The sequence below is a fragment of the Rhinatrema bivittatum genome, chromosome 3, assembly GCF_901001135.1.
Source record: "Rhinatrema bivittatum chromosome 3, aRhiBiv1.1, whole genome shotgun sequence".
In the NCBI taxonomy this organism is placed as follows: domain Eukaryota; kingdom Metazoa; phylum Chordata; class Amphibia; order Gymnophiona; family Rhinatrematidae; genus Rhinatrema; species Rhinatrema bivittatum.
Genome location: NC_042617.1, coordinates 251,037,846 through 251,056,964, shown reverse-complemented (window position 1 = coordinate 251,056,964; position 19,119 = coordinate 251,037,846). Strand labels below are relative to the sequence as shown.

General features: G+C 43.1%; 8 non-coding genes across 8 annotated transcripts; all 8 read right to left on the bottom strand.

Annotated features, from left to right (window-relative positions):
* Positions 1 to 3,985: 3,985 nt before the first annotated feature.
* Positions 3,986 to 4,067, bottom strand: TRNAS-GCU. Its single transcript has one exon. It is a non-coding gene; the product is annotated as a tRNA-Ser (tRNA).
* A 2,859-nt stretch (positions 4,068 to 6,926) lies between these two features.
* Positions 6,927 to 7,008, bottom strand: TRNAS-GCU. The gene has a single exon. It is a non-coding gene; the product is annotated as a tRNA-Ser (tRNA).
* A 3,012-nt stretch (positions 7,009 to 10,020) lies between these two features.
* TRNAS-GCU lies at positions 10,021 to 10,102 on the bottom strand. The gene has a single exon. It is a non-coding gene; the product is annotated as a tRNA-Ser (tRNA).
* A 379-nt stretch (positions 10,103 to 10,481) lies between these two features.
* Positions 10,482 to 10,553, bottom strand: TRNAW-CCA. The gene has a single exon. It is a non-coding gene; the product is annotated as a tRNA-Trp (tRNA).
* Positions 10,554 to 13,112: 2,559 nt separating this feature from the next.
* TRNAS-GCU lies at positions 13,113 to 13,194 on the bottom strand. The gene has a single exon. It is a non-coding gene; the product is annotated as a tRNA-Ser (tRNA).
* A 380-nt stretch (positions 13,195 to 13,574) lies between these two features.
* On the bottom strand, positions 13,575 to 13,646 carry TRNAW-CCA. Its single transcript has one exon. It is a non-coding gene; the product is annotated as a tRNA-Trp (tRNA).
* Positions 13,647 to 16,204: 2,558 nt separating this feature from the next.
* Positions 16,205 to 16,286, bottom strand: TRNAS-GCU. The gene has a single exon. It is a non-coding gene; the product is annotated as a tRNA-Ser (tRNA).
* Positions 16,287 to 16,666: 380 nt separating this feature from the next.
* Positions 16,667 to 16,738, bottom strand: TRNAW-CCA. The gene has a single exon. It is a non-coding gene; the product is annotated as a tRNA-Trp (tRNA).
* Positions 16,739 to 19,119: the final 2,381 nt, after the last annotated feature.

Here is a 19,119-nt window from a genome sequence, read left to right as displayed (position 1 = left end):
CACACACACACACACACACACAGAAAGAAGATCGGCGCAGCTGGTCTAGCTGATCACGTGGCCGAAGAAAGGAAGATCGGTGCAGCCGGAAACCAGCCGCCGAGACTTAAGGGGCGCCGCGGCAGGCAGCCAGCCCCCGACTCTCCCTGCCTCCCCCCCAAGTGTCACCCTCCCGAAGCCCCCCCGGTGGTCCAGCGGAGGGCCCGGGAGCGATCTGCCACTCCCGGGGCCTCGGCTGCCACTAAGCAAAATGGCGCCGGTGGCCTTCAGCCCCTGTCACATGGTAGGGGCTAAAGGTCACCAGCGCCATTTTGCTTAGTGGCAGCCGAGGCCCCGGGAGCGGCAGATCGCTCCCGGGACCTCCGCTGGACCACTAGGGGGGTGTCGGTAGGGTGACACTGGCGGGGCGGCAGGGCGAGTCGGGAGCTGGCTGCCTGCCGCGGCGCCCCCTAAATCTCGGCGCTTGGTCTCCATCTAGGCGAGTCAAAGGCTGGCAGAATTTTGAAAGGGCACTTTTTGCCCTTTACAAATTTTGCTGCCTGCCACGGCGCCCCCTAAATCTCGGCGCCCTAGGCACAGGCCTAACTCGCCTAGTGGTTCTGCCGGCCCTGCATGGCTCTGAGAATCACTGGTGCAGGGAAAAGAGAGGTGAGCAGCAAAGGTTGCAGCCGTCTGCGCCCAACGGGCGCAACAGGTTTATGTGTTGATCCTCTTGGCAAGATACACTAGAACATCTAATTATCTGCTTTTGCACCTTTAAAGCTTGGTTTAACCACAATAAACTTTCACTCAATGTGCGAAAACAGAGTTTCTAGCTATACATAGTCCATACTTCACCTTTGTCAAAGATACTATCTCCTTGGAAACCTCATGTTTTCACATTAAGAACCAAATTAAAAGTATTGCTGTTTGTTTAGACCAGTGGTTCTCAACCTTTTTCCCATCATGACACACCTAACAGACCACGCTCACATGTGTGACACACTGCTCATTACAATTCATGGCGGAAATAAAAAATAAAGCCCCAGTATTATTTTTATTGTTAAGAATGACTCAAGGGAAAGATACATATACTGTCTGAACAGAAATTGCATAAATAGTAAACATCCTACACCAAAACAGCACCAATTTCCAGTACTCAAACAGTAAACACCTTACTTAAGAAAAGTAGAGATGTGCAGTAGGGACGGATTTGTCCAATTCAGTATTCATATTCGTCTGGACCCAAATCCGTTGCATCCGTTCTTGGGGGACCCCGATCCGTTCATTAGTTACATATGTATTCGTTTCCCAAAAAAACACCCATCCCAACCCTTTAAATTTAATTAACTACAACCCCCCACCTTCCTGACCCCCCCCCCAAGACTTGCCAAAATCCCTGGTGGTCCAGCGGGGGTCCTGGAGCGATCTCCTGCACTCGGGACGTCAGCTGCCGGTATTCAAAATTGCGCCGATAGCCTTTGCTCTTACTATGTCTCAGGGGCTACCAGTGCCATTGGTCGGCCCCTGTCACATGGTAGGAGCAATGGATGGCCGGCGCCATCTTGTGCTCCTACCATGTCGGCTGACCAATGGCAGTAGTAGATAGTGTGATACTATCTTTCGGATAGTATCACACTATCTTCTGCTTATTGGCTGCCTTGCTGACTATAAAAAGCACAAACACTTCTCCCCAATACTTAAAAAAATTAAAAAAAATTCCCCAGCAAATCTTTTTTTTTATCAGATACTTTAAATCTCTATCTGCAATGGAAAATAGAAAAGGAGATCTTCATTCCTCCTTCAAAAGAGCCTAGACAGAGTTCTTGGGACTTTTTATAGCTGATCTTTAAAGACTTAGGGGTCTCAAGCCCAACAATCTCTCTTATTATGGGTGCAATGTTTTCTTCAGCATTTCCCAGAAAAAAACAATATATTGTACTCAAACATAAGTCATCTTCCATATATAGGGCAGAGCTCTAGCACCCATAGTTTGCTTCTCCCCAATAATTAAAACAAATAAAATGTCCAAAGCAAAACTTGCAGATTCTTTCAGACACCAGCAAGGTGATCCTCTCCTCTCGGTGCTCCCACTGGATTGTGGGTTACTGAGTTCTTCCCTTCCAATATGTATTGTGCTTCGAAGGTAAATTATTGCAAAGCAATCCCTTTGGAGATTTACACTACAGTTAGTGGGCCTGGGTGACTCACTGCTGTTTTGATTAACGATTGATGGCACCTAATCAAATCATTCACACAACCTTAACACTTCACTTAGTGAGCCTGAGTGACTCACTGCTGTCATGAATAACAAATGTTGATAGCTAATCAAATCAAACCACACTACCTTATCACCATTCCAAGGTGAGTAACTGAACTTTTCAACCTTTTTCCTTAGGTATTCACTTCTCCCAGCTTATTTCTAGATTCTGGGTCCCTTTTTTTTTTTTTTTTTTCAAATTTACAAACACACTATCTTCTGCTTATTGGCTGCCTTGCTGACTATAAAAAGCACAAACACTTCTCCCCAATACTTAAAAAATAAAAGAAATTCCCCAGCAAATCTTTTTTTTGATCAGATACTTTAAATCTCTATCTGCAATGGAAAATGGAAAAGGAGATCTTCATTCCTCCTTCAAAAGAACCTAGACAGAGTTCTTGGGACTTTTTATAGCTGATCTTTAAAGACTTAGGGGTCTCAAGCCCATCAATCTCTCTTATTATGGGTGCAATATTTTCTTCAGCATTTCCCAGAAAAAAACAATATATTGTCCTCAAGCATGCTTAATTGAAGCATCTTTTTTCTCACAGAGAGTCCTACAAAACCTTCCATTTGCCGTAGCTTAATTGCTAATGGCTCGAAAGGACAGACGAACAATATTGACCAAATGGGACATCATTGTCTTGTAACCCGTCCCAGTTCAAGTTTTCCTGACAATGAGCCGTTCACCAACATTTGAACTTGTGGCTTGTGACAAAGAACTTTTCCCATTCTAAAAATCTTGACCTAAGTTTGAACTTTTTCAGAGCCTAAAGTAAATACCATCCTTCTACCCAGGCAAAAACTCCATTTCTGCTTTCAGACAGAGAGGCATTGAATAAGTTTAAGCAGAACTCATCCTTGCTTTCAGACTCTGGAGAACTTGTTATTAACATAGTAAATGATGGCCAAGACTGGGACATCTCTCATGTGAGCAGTTGAGACTCCCCTACTCTGCTTGCTTCTCCAACCCAACACAAACCTCAACTTTCCCCATGCCTTTTTTTCTCTCTCCTCAACTCTTTCCCCACCTGCTCCTCAATGCTGCCATGGCCTGTTATGCCTTGCTCCCGATTGCAGCTGCCCTGTTCTCTTCTCCCCAGTATTGCTGGTCTTTGTTCTGCTCCTGATTTTTCTTACACTATGCTCTGCTCCTGATATTTCTGGCTTAATCTCTGCATGGTGGAGATACCATTCTTGATTTTGAATTATGAACCCGGTGCCATAAATGAAGGAAATTCTCAGATATCCTCTTAACCTGAAATGAGAATTCTTCATAAACATCCAGCTGCCATTTGGACTCTGCAAATGCAGATGGAGAAAATGGAGTTTTCATGGTCGAAAAGTGAAAGATAGGAAATTAAGGAGCCTTTAGGATTGGGGAGATTGCAGCAGTAGCCGCCATGCGAGGCCTCGGCTTCAGAGGCGCAAGCATTCTGTTTACTAATGTGCATTACTGTTCTTGACCATTTTGTCCAGCTTGCCTGAATACCACTCTGTTGGGACATATAGGGTGCCTTGTGTATCTATGCTTATTTCAATAAAGCAAGATGTTTGAGAAATATGGTTTGCCCACAGCCCCAAGCACACTTGACCCTCTGTACAGGGTAAAGCCTGCAGTCAAACTACATGGGCATTTTCTGCTGCCTTGTTCTGTGACTTTCGGCCAAGGTGCAGCAAGTTAGAACTAGCAGAGTGAGGAGATGTTAAGAGTGAGAAGTGATATAGATGAAAACAAAGACCTACCGACAAGGATGGGATTCGAACCCATGCATGCAGAGCACAACAGATTAGCAGTCCATCGCCTTCACCACTCGGCCACCTTGTCATACATTTGCACACTTTTCCTCCTAGTCTTAAAATTATGGAAACATTATTTCTTCTAGCCTCAATTTGTTTCGCCCTTCTGATGCCTGCTTTTTTTTTTCTCCACAGAATGCGTACAGTGCTGTTCCCGCTAGAGGAGCACCGAGGTCCTGCTGTAGCTGCATGTGAAATGCACAGCCCAACTTCTAAAAACTACTGTATACGAGTTGCACTGTTCAACTACGGTTCTCCGAATTGGTCTTCTCTTTTTGCTACACTGTTTCTTTCTCTTTATTTGAACATATAATAGGAACAATAAGTGAGTTTCCTGAAAGTGAGCTTGAAAAGAAAAGATATATTAAAGGTCTGGGAGAGGGAAGATATACGGGAGCCCGAGCCCAATGTGATTTGAACACGCACCCTTCTGATCTGGAGTCAGATGCGCTGCCATTGCGCCATGAGGTCCACTCTGACAAAGATGTGCAGTGTGAGCCCTAAATGATAAATCCATCCCCTGAGAATGCTTTTTCTAAAACGCTGACACAGAACCAGCACAATGCGGATTTTCAAATTCAGTCCGTGAAACACAGTCAAGGAATGGATAATATGAAAAAAAAAACAACCTACAAACTTACAGGAAAAAAAAGAAATGAAAGCTTTTTCACCTGGTCAGACAATATCTATCATTGTATCTCGAAAACTTCCAGAGAATGTGCTTACATAAAAAGTGGAGAGACTCGGATACCGATCTCTCAAGTCTATGCACTGTACAGAAGAGTTCGACAGAAAGCTATTGTGTGTGAAAACGTTTAGTGAAACAACTGTTCAGAATAAACAAAGATGTGCATACCAGATTCTGGAGCGTACAGCTTAACAAACTGCTCACATTAGGGGCCCGGCTTTTTCTCCACTAGATCTGCATGATCTCCACATCTCCCAGCTCTTTAACCTCCGATTAAGCAGTCAGCATAAGTCATCTTCCATATATAGGGCTTCTCCCCAATAATTAAAACAAATAAAATGTCCAAAGCAAAACTTGCAGATTCTTTCAGACACCAGCAAGGTGATCCTCTCCTCTCGGTGCTCCCACTGGATTGTGGGTTACTGAGTTCTTCCCTTCCAATATGTATTGTGCTTCGAAGGTAAATTATTGCAAAGCAATCCCTTTGGAGATTTACACTACAGTTAGTGGGCCTGGGTGACTCACTGCTGTTTTGATTAACGATTGAGGGCACCTAATCAAATCATTCACACAACCTTAACACTTCACTTAGTGAGCCTGAGTGACTCACTGCTGTCATGAATAACAAATGTTGATAGCTAATCAAATCAAACCACACTACCTTATCACCATTCCAAGGTGAGTAACTGAACTTTTCAACCTTTTTCCTTAGGTATACACTGCTCCCAGCTTATTTCTAGCTTCTGGGTCCCTTTTTTTTTTTTTTTTCAAATTTACAAACACACTATCTTCTGCTTATTGGCTGCCTTGCTGACTATAAAAAGCACAAACACTTCTCCCCAATACTTAAAAAAATAAAAGAAATTACCCAGCAAATCTTTTTTTTGATCAGATACTTTAAATCTCTATCTGCAATAGAAAATGGAAAAGGAGATCTTCATTCCTCCTTCAAAAGAACCTAGACAGAGTTCTTGGGACTTTTTATAGCTGATCTTTAAAGACTTAGGGGTCTCAAGCCCATAAATCTCTCTTATTATGGGTGCAATATTTTCTTCAGCATTTCCCAGAAAAAAACAATATATTGTCCTCAAGCATGCTTAATTGAAGCATCTTTTTTCTCACAGGGAGTCCTACAAAACCTTCCATTTGCCGTAGCTTAATTGCTATTGGCTCGAAAGGACAGACGAACAATATTGACCAAATGGGACATCATTGTCTTGTAACCCGTCCCAGTTCAAGTTTTCCTGACAATGAGCCGTTCACCAACATTTGAACTTGTGGCTTGTGACAAAGAACTTTTCCCATTCTAAAAATCTTGACCTAAGTTTGAACTTTTTCAGAGCCTAAAGTAAATATCATCCTTCTACCCAGGCAAAAACTCCATTTCTGCTTTCAGACAGAGAGGCATTGAATAAGTTTAAGCAGAACTCATCCTTGCTTTCAGACTCTGGAGAACTTGTTATTAACATAGTAAATGATGGCCAAGACTGGGACATCTCTCATGTGAGCAGTTGAGACTTGCTCCCGATTGCTGCTGCCCTGTTCTCTTCTCCCCAGTATTGCTGGTCTTTGCTCTGCTCCTGATTGTTCTTACACTATGCTCTGCTCCTGATATTTCTGGCTTAATCTCTGCATGGTGGAGATACCATTCTTGATTTTGAATTATGAACCCGGTGCCATAAATGAAGGAAATTCTCAGATATCCTCTTAACCTGAAATGAGAATTCTTCATAAAGATCCAGCTGCCTTTTGGACTCTGCAAATGCAGATGGAGAAAATGGAGTTTTCATGGTCGAAAAGTGAAAGATAGGAAATTAAGGAGCTTTTAGGATGGGAAGATTGCAGCAGTAGCTGCCATGCGAGGCCTCGGCTTCAGAGGCGCAAGCATTCTGTTTACTAATGTGCGTTACTGTTCTTGACCATTTTGTCCAGCTTGCCTGAATATCACTCTGTTGGGACATACAGGGTGCCTTGTGTATCTATGCTTATTTCAATAAAGCAAGATGTTTGAGAAATATGGTTTGCCCACAGCCCCAAGCACACTTGACCCTCTGTACAGGGTAAAGCCTGCAGTCAAACTACATGGGCATTTTCTGCTGCCTTGTTCTGTGACTTTCGGCCAAGGTGCAGCAAGTTAGAACTAGCAGAGTGAGGAGATGTTAAGAGTGAGAAGTGATATAGATGAAAACAAAGACCTACCGACAAGGATGGGATTCGAACCCATGCATGCAGAGCACAATGGATTAGCAGTCCATCGCCTTCACCACTCGGCCACCTTGTCATACATTTGCACACTTTTCCTCCTAGTCTTAAAATTATGGAAACATTATTTCTTCTAGCCTAAATTTGTTTCGCCCTTCTGATGCCTGCTTTTTTTTTTTCTCCACAGAATGCGTACAGTGCTGTTCCCGCTAGAGGAGCACCGAGGTCCTGCTGTAGCTGCATGTGAAATGCACAGCCCCATCTTCTAAAAACTACTGGTATATGAGTTGCACTGTTCAACTACGGTTCTCCGAATTGGTCTTCTCTTTTTGCTACACTGTTTCTTTCTCTTTATTTAAACATATAATAGGAACAATAAGTGAGTTTCCTGAAAGTGAGCTTGAAAAGAAAAGATATATTAAAGGTCAGAGGGAGGGGGGATATATGGGAGCCCGAGCTTGACCCCCACTTGATTTGAACATGCATCCTTCTGATCTGGAGTCAGATGCGCTGCCATTGTGCCACGAGGTCCACTCTGAAAGAGAAGTGCAGTGTGAGCCCTAAATGCTAAATCCATCCCCTGAGAATGCTTTTTCGAAAACGCTGACACAGAACCAGCACAATGCGGATTTTCAAATTCAGTCCGTGAAACACAGTCAAGGAATGGATAATATGAAAAAAAAACAACCTACAAACTTAAAGGACAAAAAAGAAATGAAAGCTTTTTTACCTGGTCAGACAATATCTATCATTGTATCTCGAAAACTTCCAGAGAATGTGCTTACATAAAAAGTGGAGAGACTCGGATACCGATCTCTCAAGTCTATGCACTGTACAGAAGAGTTCGACAGAAAGCTATTGTGTGTGAAAACGTTTAGTGAAACAACTGTTCAGAATAAACAAAGATGTGCATACCAGATTCTGGAGCGTACAGCTTAACAAACTGCTCACATTAGGGGCCCGGCTTTTTCTCCACTAGATCTGCACGATCTCCACATCTCCCAGCTCTTTAACCTCCGATTAAGCAGTCAGCATAAGTCATCTTCCATATATAGGGCAGAGCTCTAGCACCCACAGTTTGCTTCTCCCCAATAATTAAAACAAATAAAATGTCCAAAGCAAAACTTGCAGATTCTTTCAGACACCAGCAAGGTGATCCTCTCCTCTCAGTGCTCCCACTGGATTGTGGGTTACTGAGTTCTTCCCTTCCAATATGCATTGTGCTTCGAAGGTAAATTATTGCAAAGCAATCCCTTTGGAGATTTACACTACAGTTAGTGGGCCTGGGTGACTCACTGCTGTTTTGATTAACGATTGAGGGCACCTAATCAAATCATTCACACAACCTTAACACTTCACTTAGTGAGCCTGAGTGACTCACTGCTGTCATGAATAACAAATGTTGATAGCTAATCAAATCAAACCACACTACCTTATCACCATTCCAAGGTGAGTAACTGAACTTTTCAACCTTTTTCCTTAGGTATACACTGCTCCCAGCTTATTTCTAGCTTCTGGGTCCCTTTTTTTTTTTTTTTTTTCAAATTTACAAACACACTATCTTCTGCTTATTGGCTGCCTTGCTGACTATAAAAAGCACAAACACTTCTCCCCAATACTTAAAAAAATAAAAGAAATTCCCCAGCAAATCTTTTTTTTGATCAGATACTTTAAATCTCTATCTGCAATGGAAAATGGAAAAGGAGATCTTCATTCCTCCTTCAAAAGAACCTAGACAGAGTTCTTGGGACTTTTTCTAGCTGATCTTTAAAGACTTAGGGGTCTCAAGCCCATCAATCTCTCTTATTATGGGTGCAATATTTTCTTCAGCATTTCCCAGAAAAAAACAATATATTGTCCTCAAGCATGCTTAATTGAAGCATCTATTTTCTCACAGGGAGTCCTACAAAACCTTCCATTTGCCGTAGCTTAATTGCTATTGGCTCGAAAGGACAGACGAACAATATTGACCAAATGGGACATCATTGTCTTGTAAGCCGTCCCAGTTCAAGTTTTCCTGACAATGAGCCGTTCACCAACATTTGAACTTGTGGCTTGTGACAAAGAACTTTTCCCATTCTAAAAATCTTGACCTAAGTTTGAACTTTTTCAGAGCCTAAAGTAAATATCATCCTTCTACCCAGGCAAAAACTCCATTTCTGCTTTCAGACAGAGAGGCATTGAATAAGTTTAAGCAGAACTCATCCTTGCTTTCAGACTCTGGAGAACTTGTTATTAACATAGTAAATGATGGCCAAGACTGGGACATCTCTCATGTGAGCAGTTGAGACTCCCCTACTCTGCTTGCTTCTCCAACCCAACACAAACCTCAACTTTCCCCATGCCTTTTTTTCTCTCTCCTCAACTCTTTCCCCACCTGCTCCTCAATGCTGCCATGGCCTGTTATGCCTTGCTCCCGATTGCTGCTGCCCTGTTCTCTTCTCCCCAGTATTGCTGGTCTTTGCTCTGCTCCTGATTGTTCTTACACTATGCTCTGCTCCTGATATTTCTGGCTTAATCTCTGCATGGTGGAGATACCATTCTTGATTTTGAATTATGAACCCGGTGCCATAAATGAAGGAAATTCTCAGATATCCTCTTAACCTGAAATGAGAATTCTTCATAAACATCCAGCTGCCATTTGGACTCTGCAAATGCAGATGGAGAAAATGGAGTTTTCATGGTCGAAAAGTGAAAGATAGGAAATTAAGGAGCTTTTAGGATGGGAAGATTGCAGCAGTAGCTGCCATGCGAGGCCTCGGCTTCAGAGGCGCAAGCATTCTGTTTACTAATGTGCGTTACTGTTCTTGACCATTTTGTCCAGCTTGCCTGAATACCACTCTGTTGGGACATACAGGGTGCCTTGTGTATCTATGCTTATTTCAATAAAGCAAGATGTTTGAGAAATATGGTTTGCCCACAGCCCCAAGCACACTTGACCCTCTGTACAGGGTAAAGCCTGCAGTCAAACTACATGGGCATTTTCTGCTGCCTTGTTCTGTGACTTTCGGCCAAGGTGCAGCAAGTTAGAACTAGCAGAGTGAGGAGATGTTAAGAGTGAGAAGTGATATAGATGAAAACAAAGACCTACCGACAAGGATGGGATTCGAACCCATGCATGCAGAGCACAATGGATTAGCAGTCCATTGCCTTCACCACTCGGCCACCTTGTCATATATTTGCACACTTTTCCTCCTAGTCTTAAAATTATGGAAACATTATTTCTTCTAGCCTCAATTTGTTTCGCTCTTCTGATGCCTGCTTTTTTTTTTTCTCCACAGAATGCGTACAGTGCTGTTCCCGCTAGAGGAGCACCGAGGTCCTGCTGTAGCTGCATGTGAAATGCACAGCCCCATCTTCTAAAAACTACTGGTATACGAGTTGCACTGTTCAACTACGGTTCTCCGAATTGATCTTCTCTTTTTGCTACACTGTTTCTTTCTCTTTATTTGAACATATAATAGGAACAATAAGTGAGTTTCCTGAAAGTGAGCTTGAAAAGAAAAGATATATTAAAGGTCTGGGGAGGGGGGATATACGGGAGCCCGAGCTTGACCCCGACATGATTTGAACACGCACCCTTCTGATCTGGAGTCAGATGCGCTGCCATTGCGCCACGAGGTCCACTCTGAAAGAGATGTGCAGTGTGAGCCCTAAATGCTAAATCCATCCCCTGAGAATGCTTTTTCTAAAACGCTGACACAGAACCAGCACAATGCGGATTTTCAAATTCAGTCCGTGAAACACAGTCAAGGAATGGATAATATGAAAAAAAAACAACCTACAAACTTAAAGGAAAAAAAAGAAATGAAAGCTTTTTCACCTGGTCAGAAAATATCTATCATTGTATCTCGAAAACTTCCAGAGAATGTGCTTACATAAAAAGTGGAGAGACTCGGATACCGATCTCTCAAGTCTATGCACTGTACAGAAGAGTTCGACAGAAAGCTATTGTGTGTGAAAACGTTTAGTGAAACAACTGTTCAGAATAAACAAAGATGTGCATACCAGATTCTGGAGCGTACAGCTTAACAAACTGCTCACATTAGGGGCCTGGCTTTTTCTCCACTAGATCTGCAAGATCTCCACATCTCCCAGCTCTTTAACCTCCGATTAAGCAGTCAGCATAAGTCATCTTCCATATATAGGGCAGAGCTCTAGCACCCATAGTTTGCTTCTCCCCAATAATTAAAACAAATAAAATGTCCAAAGCAAAACTTGCAGATTCTTTCAGACACCAGCAAGGTGATCCTCTCCTCTCGGTGCTCCCACTGGATTGTGGGTTACTGAGTTCTTCCCTTCCAATATGTATTGTGCTTCGAAGGTAAATTATTGCAAAGCAATCCCTTTGGAGATTTACACTACAGTTAGTGGGCCTGGGTGACTCACTGCTGTTTTGATTAACGATTGAGGGCACCTAATCAAATCATTCACACAACCTTAACACTTCACTTAGTGAGCCTGAGTGACTCACTGCTGTCATGAATAACAAATGTTGATAGCTAATCAAATCAAACCACACTACCTTATCTCCATTCCAAGGTGAGTAACTGAACCTTTCAACCTTTTTCCTTAGGTATACACTGCTCCCAGCTTATTTCTAGCTTCTGGGTCCCTTTTTTTTTTTTTTTTTCAAATTTACAAACACACTATCTTCTGCTTATTGGCTGCCTTGCTGACTATAAAAAGCACAAACACTTCTCCCCAATACTTAAAAAAATAAAAGAAATTCCCCAGCAAATCTTTTTTTTGATCAGATACTTTAAATCTCTATCTGCAATGGAAAATGGAAAAGGAGATCTTCATTCCTCCTTCAAAAGAACCTAGACAGAGTTCTTGGGACTTTTTATAGCTGATCTTTAAAGACTTAGGGGTCTCAAGCCCATCAATCTCTCTTATTATGGGTGCAATATTTTCTTCAGCATTTCCCAGAAAAAAACAATATATTGTCCTCAAGCATGCTTAATTGAAGCATCTTTTTTCTCACAGGGAGTCCTACAAAACCTTCCATTTGCCGTAGCTTAATTGCTATTGGCTCGAAAGGACAGACGAACAATATTGACCAAATGGGACATCATTGTCTTGTAACCCGTCCCAGTTCAAGTTTTCCTGACAATGAGCCGTTCACCAACATTTGAACTTGTGGCTTGTGACAAAGAACTTTTCCCATTCTAAAAATCTTGACCTAAGTTTGAACTTTTTCAGAGCCTAAAGTAAATATCATCCTTCTACCCAGGCAAAAACTCCATTTCTGCTTTCAGACAGAGAGGCATTGAATAAGTTTAAGCAGAACTCATCCTTGCTTTCAGACTCTGGAGAACTTGTTATTAACATAGTAAATGATGGCCAAGACTGGGACATCTCTCATGTGAGCAGTTGAGACTCCCCTACTCTGCTTGCTTCTCCAACCCAACACAAACCTCAACTTTCCCCATGCCTTTTTTTCTCTCTCCTCAACTCTTTCCCCACCTGCTCCTCAATGCTGCCATGGCCTGTTATGCCTTGCTCCCGATTGCTGCTGCCCTGTTCTCTTCTCCCCAGTATTGCTGGTCTTTGCTCTGCTCCTGATTGTTCTTACACTATGCTCTGCTCCTGATATTTCTGGCTTAATCTCTGCATGGTGGAGATACCATTCTTGATTTTGAATTATGAACCCGGTGCCATAAATGAAGGAAATTCTCAGATATCCTCTTAACCTGAAATGAGAATTCTTCATAAACATCCAGCTGCCATTTGGACTCTGCAAATGCAGATGGAGAAAATGGAGTTTTCATGGTCGAAAAGTGAAAGATAGGAAATTAAGGAGCTTTTAGGATGGGAAGATTGCAGCAGTAGCTGCCATGCGAGGCCTCGGCTTCAGAGGCGCAAGCATTCTGTTTACTAATGTGCGTTACTGTTCTTGACCATTTTGTCCAGCTTGCCTGAATACCACTCTGTTGGGACATATAGGGTGCCTTGTGTATCTATGCTTATTTCAATAAAGCAAGATGTTTGAGAAATATGGTTTGCCCACAGCCCCAAGCACACTTGACCCTCTGTACAGGGTAAAGCCTGCAGTCAAACTACATGGGCATTTTCTGCTGCCTTGTTCTGTGACTTTCGGCCAAGGTGCAGCAAGTTAGAACTAGCAGAGTGAGGAGATGTTAAGAGTGAGAAGTGATATAGATGAAAACAAAGACCTACCGACAAGGATGGGATTCGAACCCATGCATGCAGAGCACAATGGATTAGCAGTCCATCGCCTTCACCACTCGGCCACCTTGTCATACATTTGCACACTTTTCCTCCTAGTCTTAAAATTATGGAAACATTATTTCTTCTAGCCTCAATTTGTTTCGCCCTTCTGATGCCTGCTTTTTTTTTTTCTCCACAGAATGCGTACAGTGCTGTTCCCGCTAGAGGAGCACCGAGGTCCTGCTGTAGCTGCATGTGAAATGCACAGCCCCATCTTCTAAAAACTACTGGTATACGAGTTGCACTGTTCAACTACGGTTCTCCGAATTGGTCTTCTCTTTTTGCTACACTGTTTCTTTCTCTTTATTTGAACATATAATAGGAACAATAAGTGAGTTTCCTGAAAGTGAGCTTGAAAAGAAAAGATATATTAAAGGTCTGGGGGAGGGGGGATATATGGGAGCCCAAGCTTGACCCCGACGTGATTTGAACACGCACCCTTCTGATCTGGAGTCAGATGCGCTGCCATTGCGCCACGAGGTCCACTCTGAAAGAGATGTGCAGTGTGAGCCCTAAATGCTAAATCCATCCCCTGAGAATGCTTTTTCTAAAACGCTGACACAGAACCAGCACAATGCGGATTTTCAAATTCAGTCCGTGAAACACAGTCAAGGAATGGATAATATGAAAAAAAAACAACCTACAAACTTAAAGGAAAAAAAAGAAATGAAAGCTTTTTTACCTGGTCAGACAATATCTATCATTGTATCTCGAAAACTTCCAGAGAATGTGCTTACATAAAAAGTGGAGAGACTCGGATACCGATCTCTCAAGTCTATGCACTGTACAGAAGAGTTCGACAGAAAGCTATTGTGTGTGAAAACGTTTAGTGAAACAACTGTTCAGAATAAACAAAGATGTGCATACCAGATTCTGGAGCGTACAGCTTAACAAACTGCTCACATTAGGGGCCCGGCTTTTTCTCCACTAGATCTGCACGATCTCCACATCTCCCAGCTCTTTAACCTCCGATTAAGCAGTCAGCATAAGTCATCTTCCATATATAGGGCAGAGCTCTAGCACCCATAGTTTGCTTCTCCCCAATAATTAAAACAAATAAAATGTCCAAAGCAAAACTTGCAGATTCTTTCAGACACCAGCAAGGTGATCCTCTCCTCTCGGTGCTCCCACTGGATTGTGGGTTACTGAGTTCTTCCCTTCCAATATGTATTGTGCTTCGAAGGTAAATTATTGCAAAGCAATCCCTTTGGAGATTTACACTACAGTTAGTGGGCCTGGGTGACTCACTGCTGTTTTGATTAACGATTGAGGGCACCTAATCAAATCATTCACACAACCTTAACACTTCACTTAGTGAGCCTGAGTGACTCACTGCTGTCATGAATAACAAATGTTGATAGCTAATCAAATCAAACCACACTACCTTATCTCCATTCCAAGGTGAGTAACTGAACCTTTCAACCTTTTTCCTTAGGTATACACTGCTCCCAGCTTATTTCTAGCTTCTGGGTCCCTTTTTTTTTTTTTTTTCAAATTTACAAACACACTATCTTCTGCTTATTGGCTGCCTTGCTGACTATAAAAAGCACAAACACTTCTCCCCAATACTTAAAAAAATAAAAGAAATTCCCCAGCAAATCTTTTTTTTGATCAGATACTTTAAATCTCTATCTGCAATGGAAAATGGAAAAGGAGATCTTCATTCCTCCTTCAAAAGAACCTAGACAGAGTTCTTGGGACTTTTTATAGCTGATCTTTAAAGACTTAGGGGTCTCAAGCCCATCAATCTCTCTTATTATGGGTGCAATATTTTCTTCAGCATTTCCCAGAAAAAAACAATATATTGTCCTCAAGCATGCTTAATTGAAGCATCTTTTTTCTCACAGGGAGTCCTACAAAACCTTCCATTTGCCGTAGCTTAATTGCTATTGGCTCGAAAGGACAGACGAACAATATTGACCAAATGGGACATCATTGTCTTGTAACCCGTCCCAGTTCAAGTTTTCCTGACAATGAGCCGTTCACCAACATTTGAACTTGTGGCTTGTGACAAAGAACTTTTCCCATTCTAAAAATCTTGACCTAAGTTTGAACTTTTTCAGAGCCTAAAGTAAATATCATCCTTCTACCCAGGCAAAAACTCCATTTCTGCTTTCAGACAGAGAGGCATTGAATAAGTTTAAGCAGAACTCATCCTTGCTTTCAGACTCTGGAGAACTTGTTATTAACATAGTAAATGATGGCCAAGACTGGGACATCTCTCATGTGAGCAGTTGAGACTCCCCTACTCTGCTTGCTTCTCCAACCCAACACAAACCTCAACTTTCCCCATGCCTTTTTTTCTCTCTCCTCAACTCTTTCCCCACCTGCTCCTCAATGCTGCCATGGCCTGTTATGCCTTGCTCCCGATTGCTGCTGCCCTGTTCTCTTCTCCCCAGTATTGCTGGTCTTTGCTCTGCTCCTGATTGTTCTTACACTATGCTCTGCTCCTGATATTTCTGGCTTAATCTCTGCATGGTGGAGATACCATTCTTGATTTTGAATTATGAACCCGGTGCCATAAATGAAGGAAATTCTCAGATATCCTCTTAACCTGAAATGAGAATTCTTCATAAACATCCAGCTGCCATTTGGACTCTGCAAATGCAGATGGAGAAAATGGAGTTTTCATGGTCGAAAAGTGAAAGATAGGAAATTAAGGAGCTTTTAGGATGGGAAGATTGCAGCAGTAGCTGCCATGCGAGGCCTCGGCTTCAGAGGCGCAAGCATTCTGTTTACTAATGTGCGTTACTGTTCTTGACCATTTTGTCCAGCTTGCCTGAATACCACTCTGTTGGGACATACAGGGTGCCTTGTGTATCTATGCTTATTTCAATAAAGCAAGATGTTTGAGAAATATGGTTTGCCCACAGCCCCAAGCACACTTGACCCTCTGTACAGGGTAAAGCCTGCAGTCAAACTACATGGGCATTTTCTGCTGCCTTGTTCTGTGACTTTCGGCCAAGGTGCAGCAAGTTAGAACTAGCAGAGTGAGGAGATGTTAAGAGTGAGAAGTGATATAGATGAAAACAAAGACCTACCGACAAGGATGGGATTCGAACCCATGCATGCAGAGCACAATGGATTAGCAGTCCATCGCCTTCACCACTCGGCCACCTTGTCATACATTTGCACACTTTTCCTCCTAGTCTTAAAATTATGGAAACATTATTTCTTCTAGCCTCAATTTGTTTCGCCCTTCTGATGCCTGCTTTTTTTTTTTCTCCACAGAATGCGTACAGTGCTGTTCCCGCTAGAGGAGCACCGAGGTCCTGCTGTAGCTGCATGTGAAATGCACAGCCCCATCTTCTAAAAACTACTGGTATACGAGTTGCACTGTTCAACTACGGTTCTCCGAATTGGTCTTCTCTTTTTGCTACACTGTTTCTTTCTCTTTATTTGAACATATAATAGGAACAATAAGTGAGTTTCCTGAAAGTGAGCTTGAAAAGAAAAGATATATTAAAGGTCTGGGGGAGGGGGGATATATGGGAGCCCGAGCTTGACCCCGACGTGATTTGAACACGCACCCTTCTGATCTGGAGTCAGATGCGCTGCCATTGCACCACGAGGTCCACTCTGAAAGAGATGTGCAGTGTGAGCCCTAAATGCTAAATCCATCCCCTGAGAATGCTTTTTCTAAAACGCTGACACAGAACCAGCACAATGCGGATTTTCAAATTCAGTCCGTGAAACACAGTCAAGGAATGGATAATATGAAAAAAAAACAACCTACACACTTAAAGGAAAAAAAAGAAATGAAAGCTTTTTTACCTGGTCAGACAATATCTATCATTGTATCTCGAAAACTTCCAGAGAATGTGCTTACATAAAAAGTGGAGAGACTCGGATACCGATCTCTCAAGTCTATGCACTGTACAGAAGAGTTCGACAGAAAGCTATTGTGTGTGAAAACGTTTAGTGAAACAACTGTTCAGAATAAACAAAGATGTGCATACCAGATTCTGGAGCGTACAGCTTAACAAACTGCTCACATTAGGGGCCCGGCTTTTTCTCCACTAGATCTGCACGATCTCCACATCTCCCAGCTCTTTAACCTCCGATTAAGCAGTCAGCATAAGTCATCTTCCTTATATAGGGCAGAGCTCTAGCACCCATAGTTTGCTTCTCCCCAATAATTAAAACAAATAAAATGTCCAAAGCAAAACTTGCAGATTCTTTCAGACACCAGCAAGGTGATCCTCTCCTCTCGGTGCTCCCACTGGATTGTGGGTTACTGAGTTCTTCCCTTCCAATATGTATTGTGCTTCGAAGGTAAATTATTGCAAAGCAATCCCTTTGGAGATTTACACTACAGTTAGTGGGCCTGGGTGACTCACTGCTGTTTTGATTAACGATTGAGGGCACCTAATCAAATCATTCACACAACCTTAACACTTCACTTAGTGAGCCTGAGTGACTCACTGCTGTCATGAATAACAAATGTTGATAGCTAATCAAATCAAACCACACTACCTTATCTCCATTCCAAGGTGAGTAACTGAACCTTTCAACCTTTTTCCTTAGGTATACACTGCTCCCAGCTTATTTCTAGCTTCTGGGTCCCTTTTTTTTTTTTTTTTTCAAATTTACAAACACACTGGGGTAGATTTTCAGAGCCCTGCTCGCCTAAATCCGCCCAAAACCGGGCGGATTTAGGCGAGCAGGGCCCTGCGCGCCGGGAAGCCTATTTTACATAGGCCTCCCGGCGCGCGCAGAGCCCCGGGACTCGCGTAAGTCCCGGGGTTCTCGGAGGGGGGCGTGTCGGGGGGCGGGCCCGGTCGCCGCGGCGTTCCGGGGGCGTGTCGGCAGCGTTTTGGGGGCGGGTACGGGGCGTGGCTACGGCCCGGGGGCGTGGCCGCGCCCTCCGTACCCACCCCCAGGTCGCGGCCCGGCGCGCAGCAGGCCCGCTGGCGCGCGGGGATTTACGTCTCCCTCCGGGAGGCGTAAATCCCCCGACAAAGGTAAGGGGGGGGTGTAGACAGGGCCGGGCGGGTGGGTTAGGTAGGGGAAGGGAGGGGAAGGTGAGGGGAGGGCAAAGGAAAGTTCCCTCCAAGGCCGCTCCGATTTCGGAGCGGCCTTGGAGGGAACGGGGGGAGGCAGCGCGGCTCGGCGCGCGCAGGCTATACAAAATCGATAGCCTTGCGCGCGCCGATCCAGGATTTTAGTAGATACGCGCGACTACGCGCGTATCTACTAAAATCCAGCGTACTTTTGTTTGCGCCTGGAGCGCAAACAAAAGTAGGCTGTTCGCGCTCGTCTGAAAATCTACCCCACTATCTTCTGCTTATTGGCTGCCTTGCTGACTATAAAAAGCACAAACACTTCTCCCCAATACTTAAAAAAATAAAAGAAATTCCCCAGCAAATCTTTTTTTGATCAGATACTTTAAATCTCTATCTGCAATGGAAAATGGAAAAGGAGATCTTCATTCCTCCTTCAAAAGAACCTAGACAGAGTTCTTGGGACTTTTTATAGCTGATCTTTAAAGACTTAGGGGTCTCAAGCCCATCAATCTCTCTTATTATGGGTGCAATATTTTCTTCAGCATTTCCCAGAAAAAAACAATATATTGTCCTCAAGCATGCTTAATTGAAGCATCTTTTTTCTCACAGGGAGTCCTACAAAACCTTCCATTTGCCGTAGCTTAATTGCTATTGGCTCGAAAGGACAGACGAACAATATTGACCAATGGGACATCATTGTCTTGTAACCCGTCCCAGTTCAAGTTTTCCTGACAATGAGCCGTTCACCAACATTTGAACTTGTGGCTTGTGACAAAGAACTTTTCCCATTCTAAAAATCTTGACCTAAGTTTGAACTTTTTCAGAGCCTAAAGTAAATATCATCCTTCTACCCAGGCAAAAACTCCATTTCTGCTTTCAGACAGAGAGGCATTGAATAAGTTTAAGCAGAACTCATCCTTGCTTTCAGACTCTGGAGAACTTGTTATTAA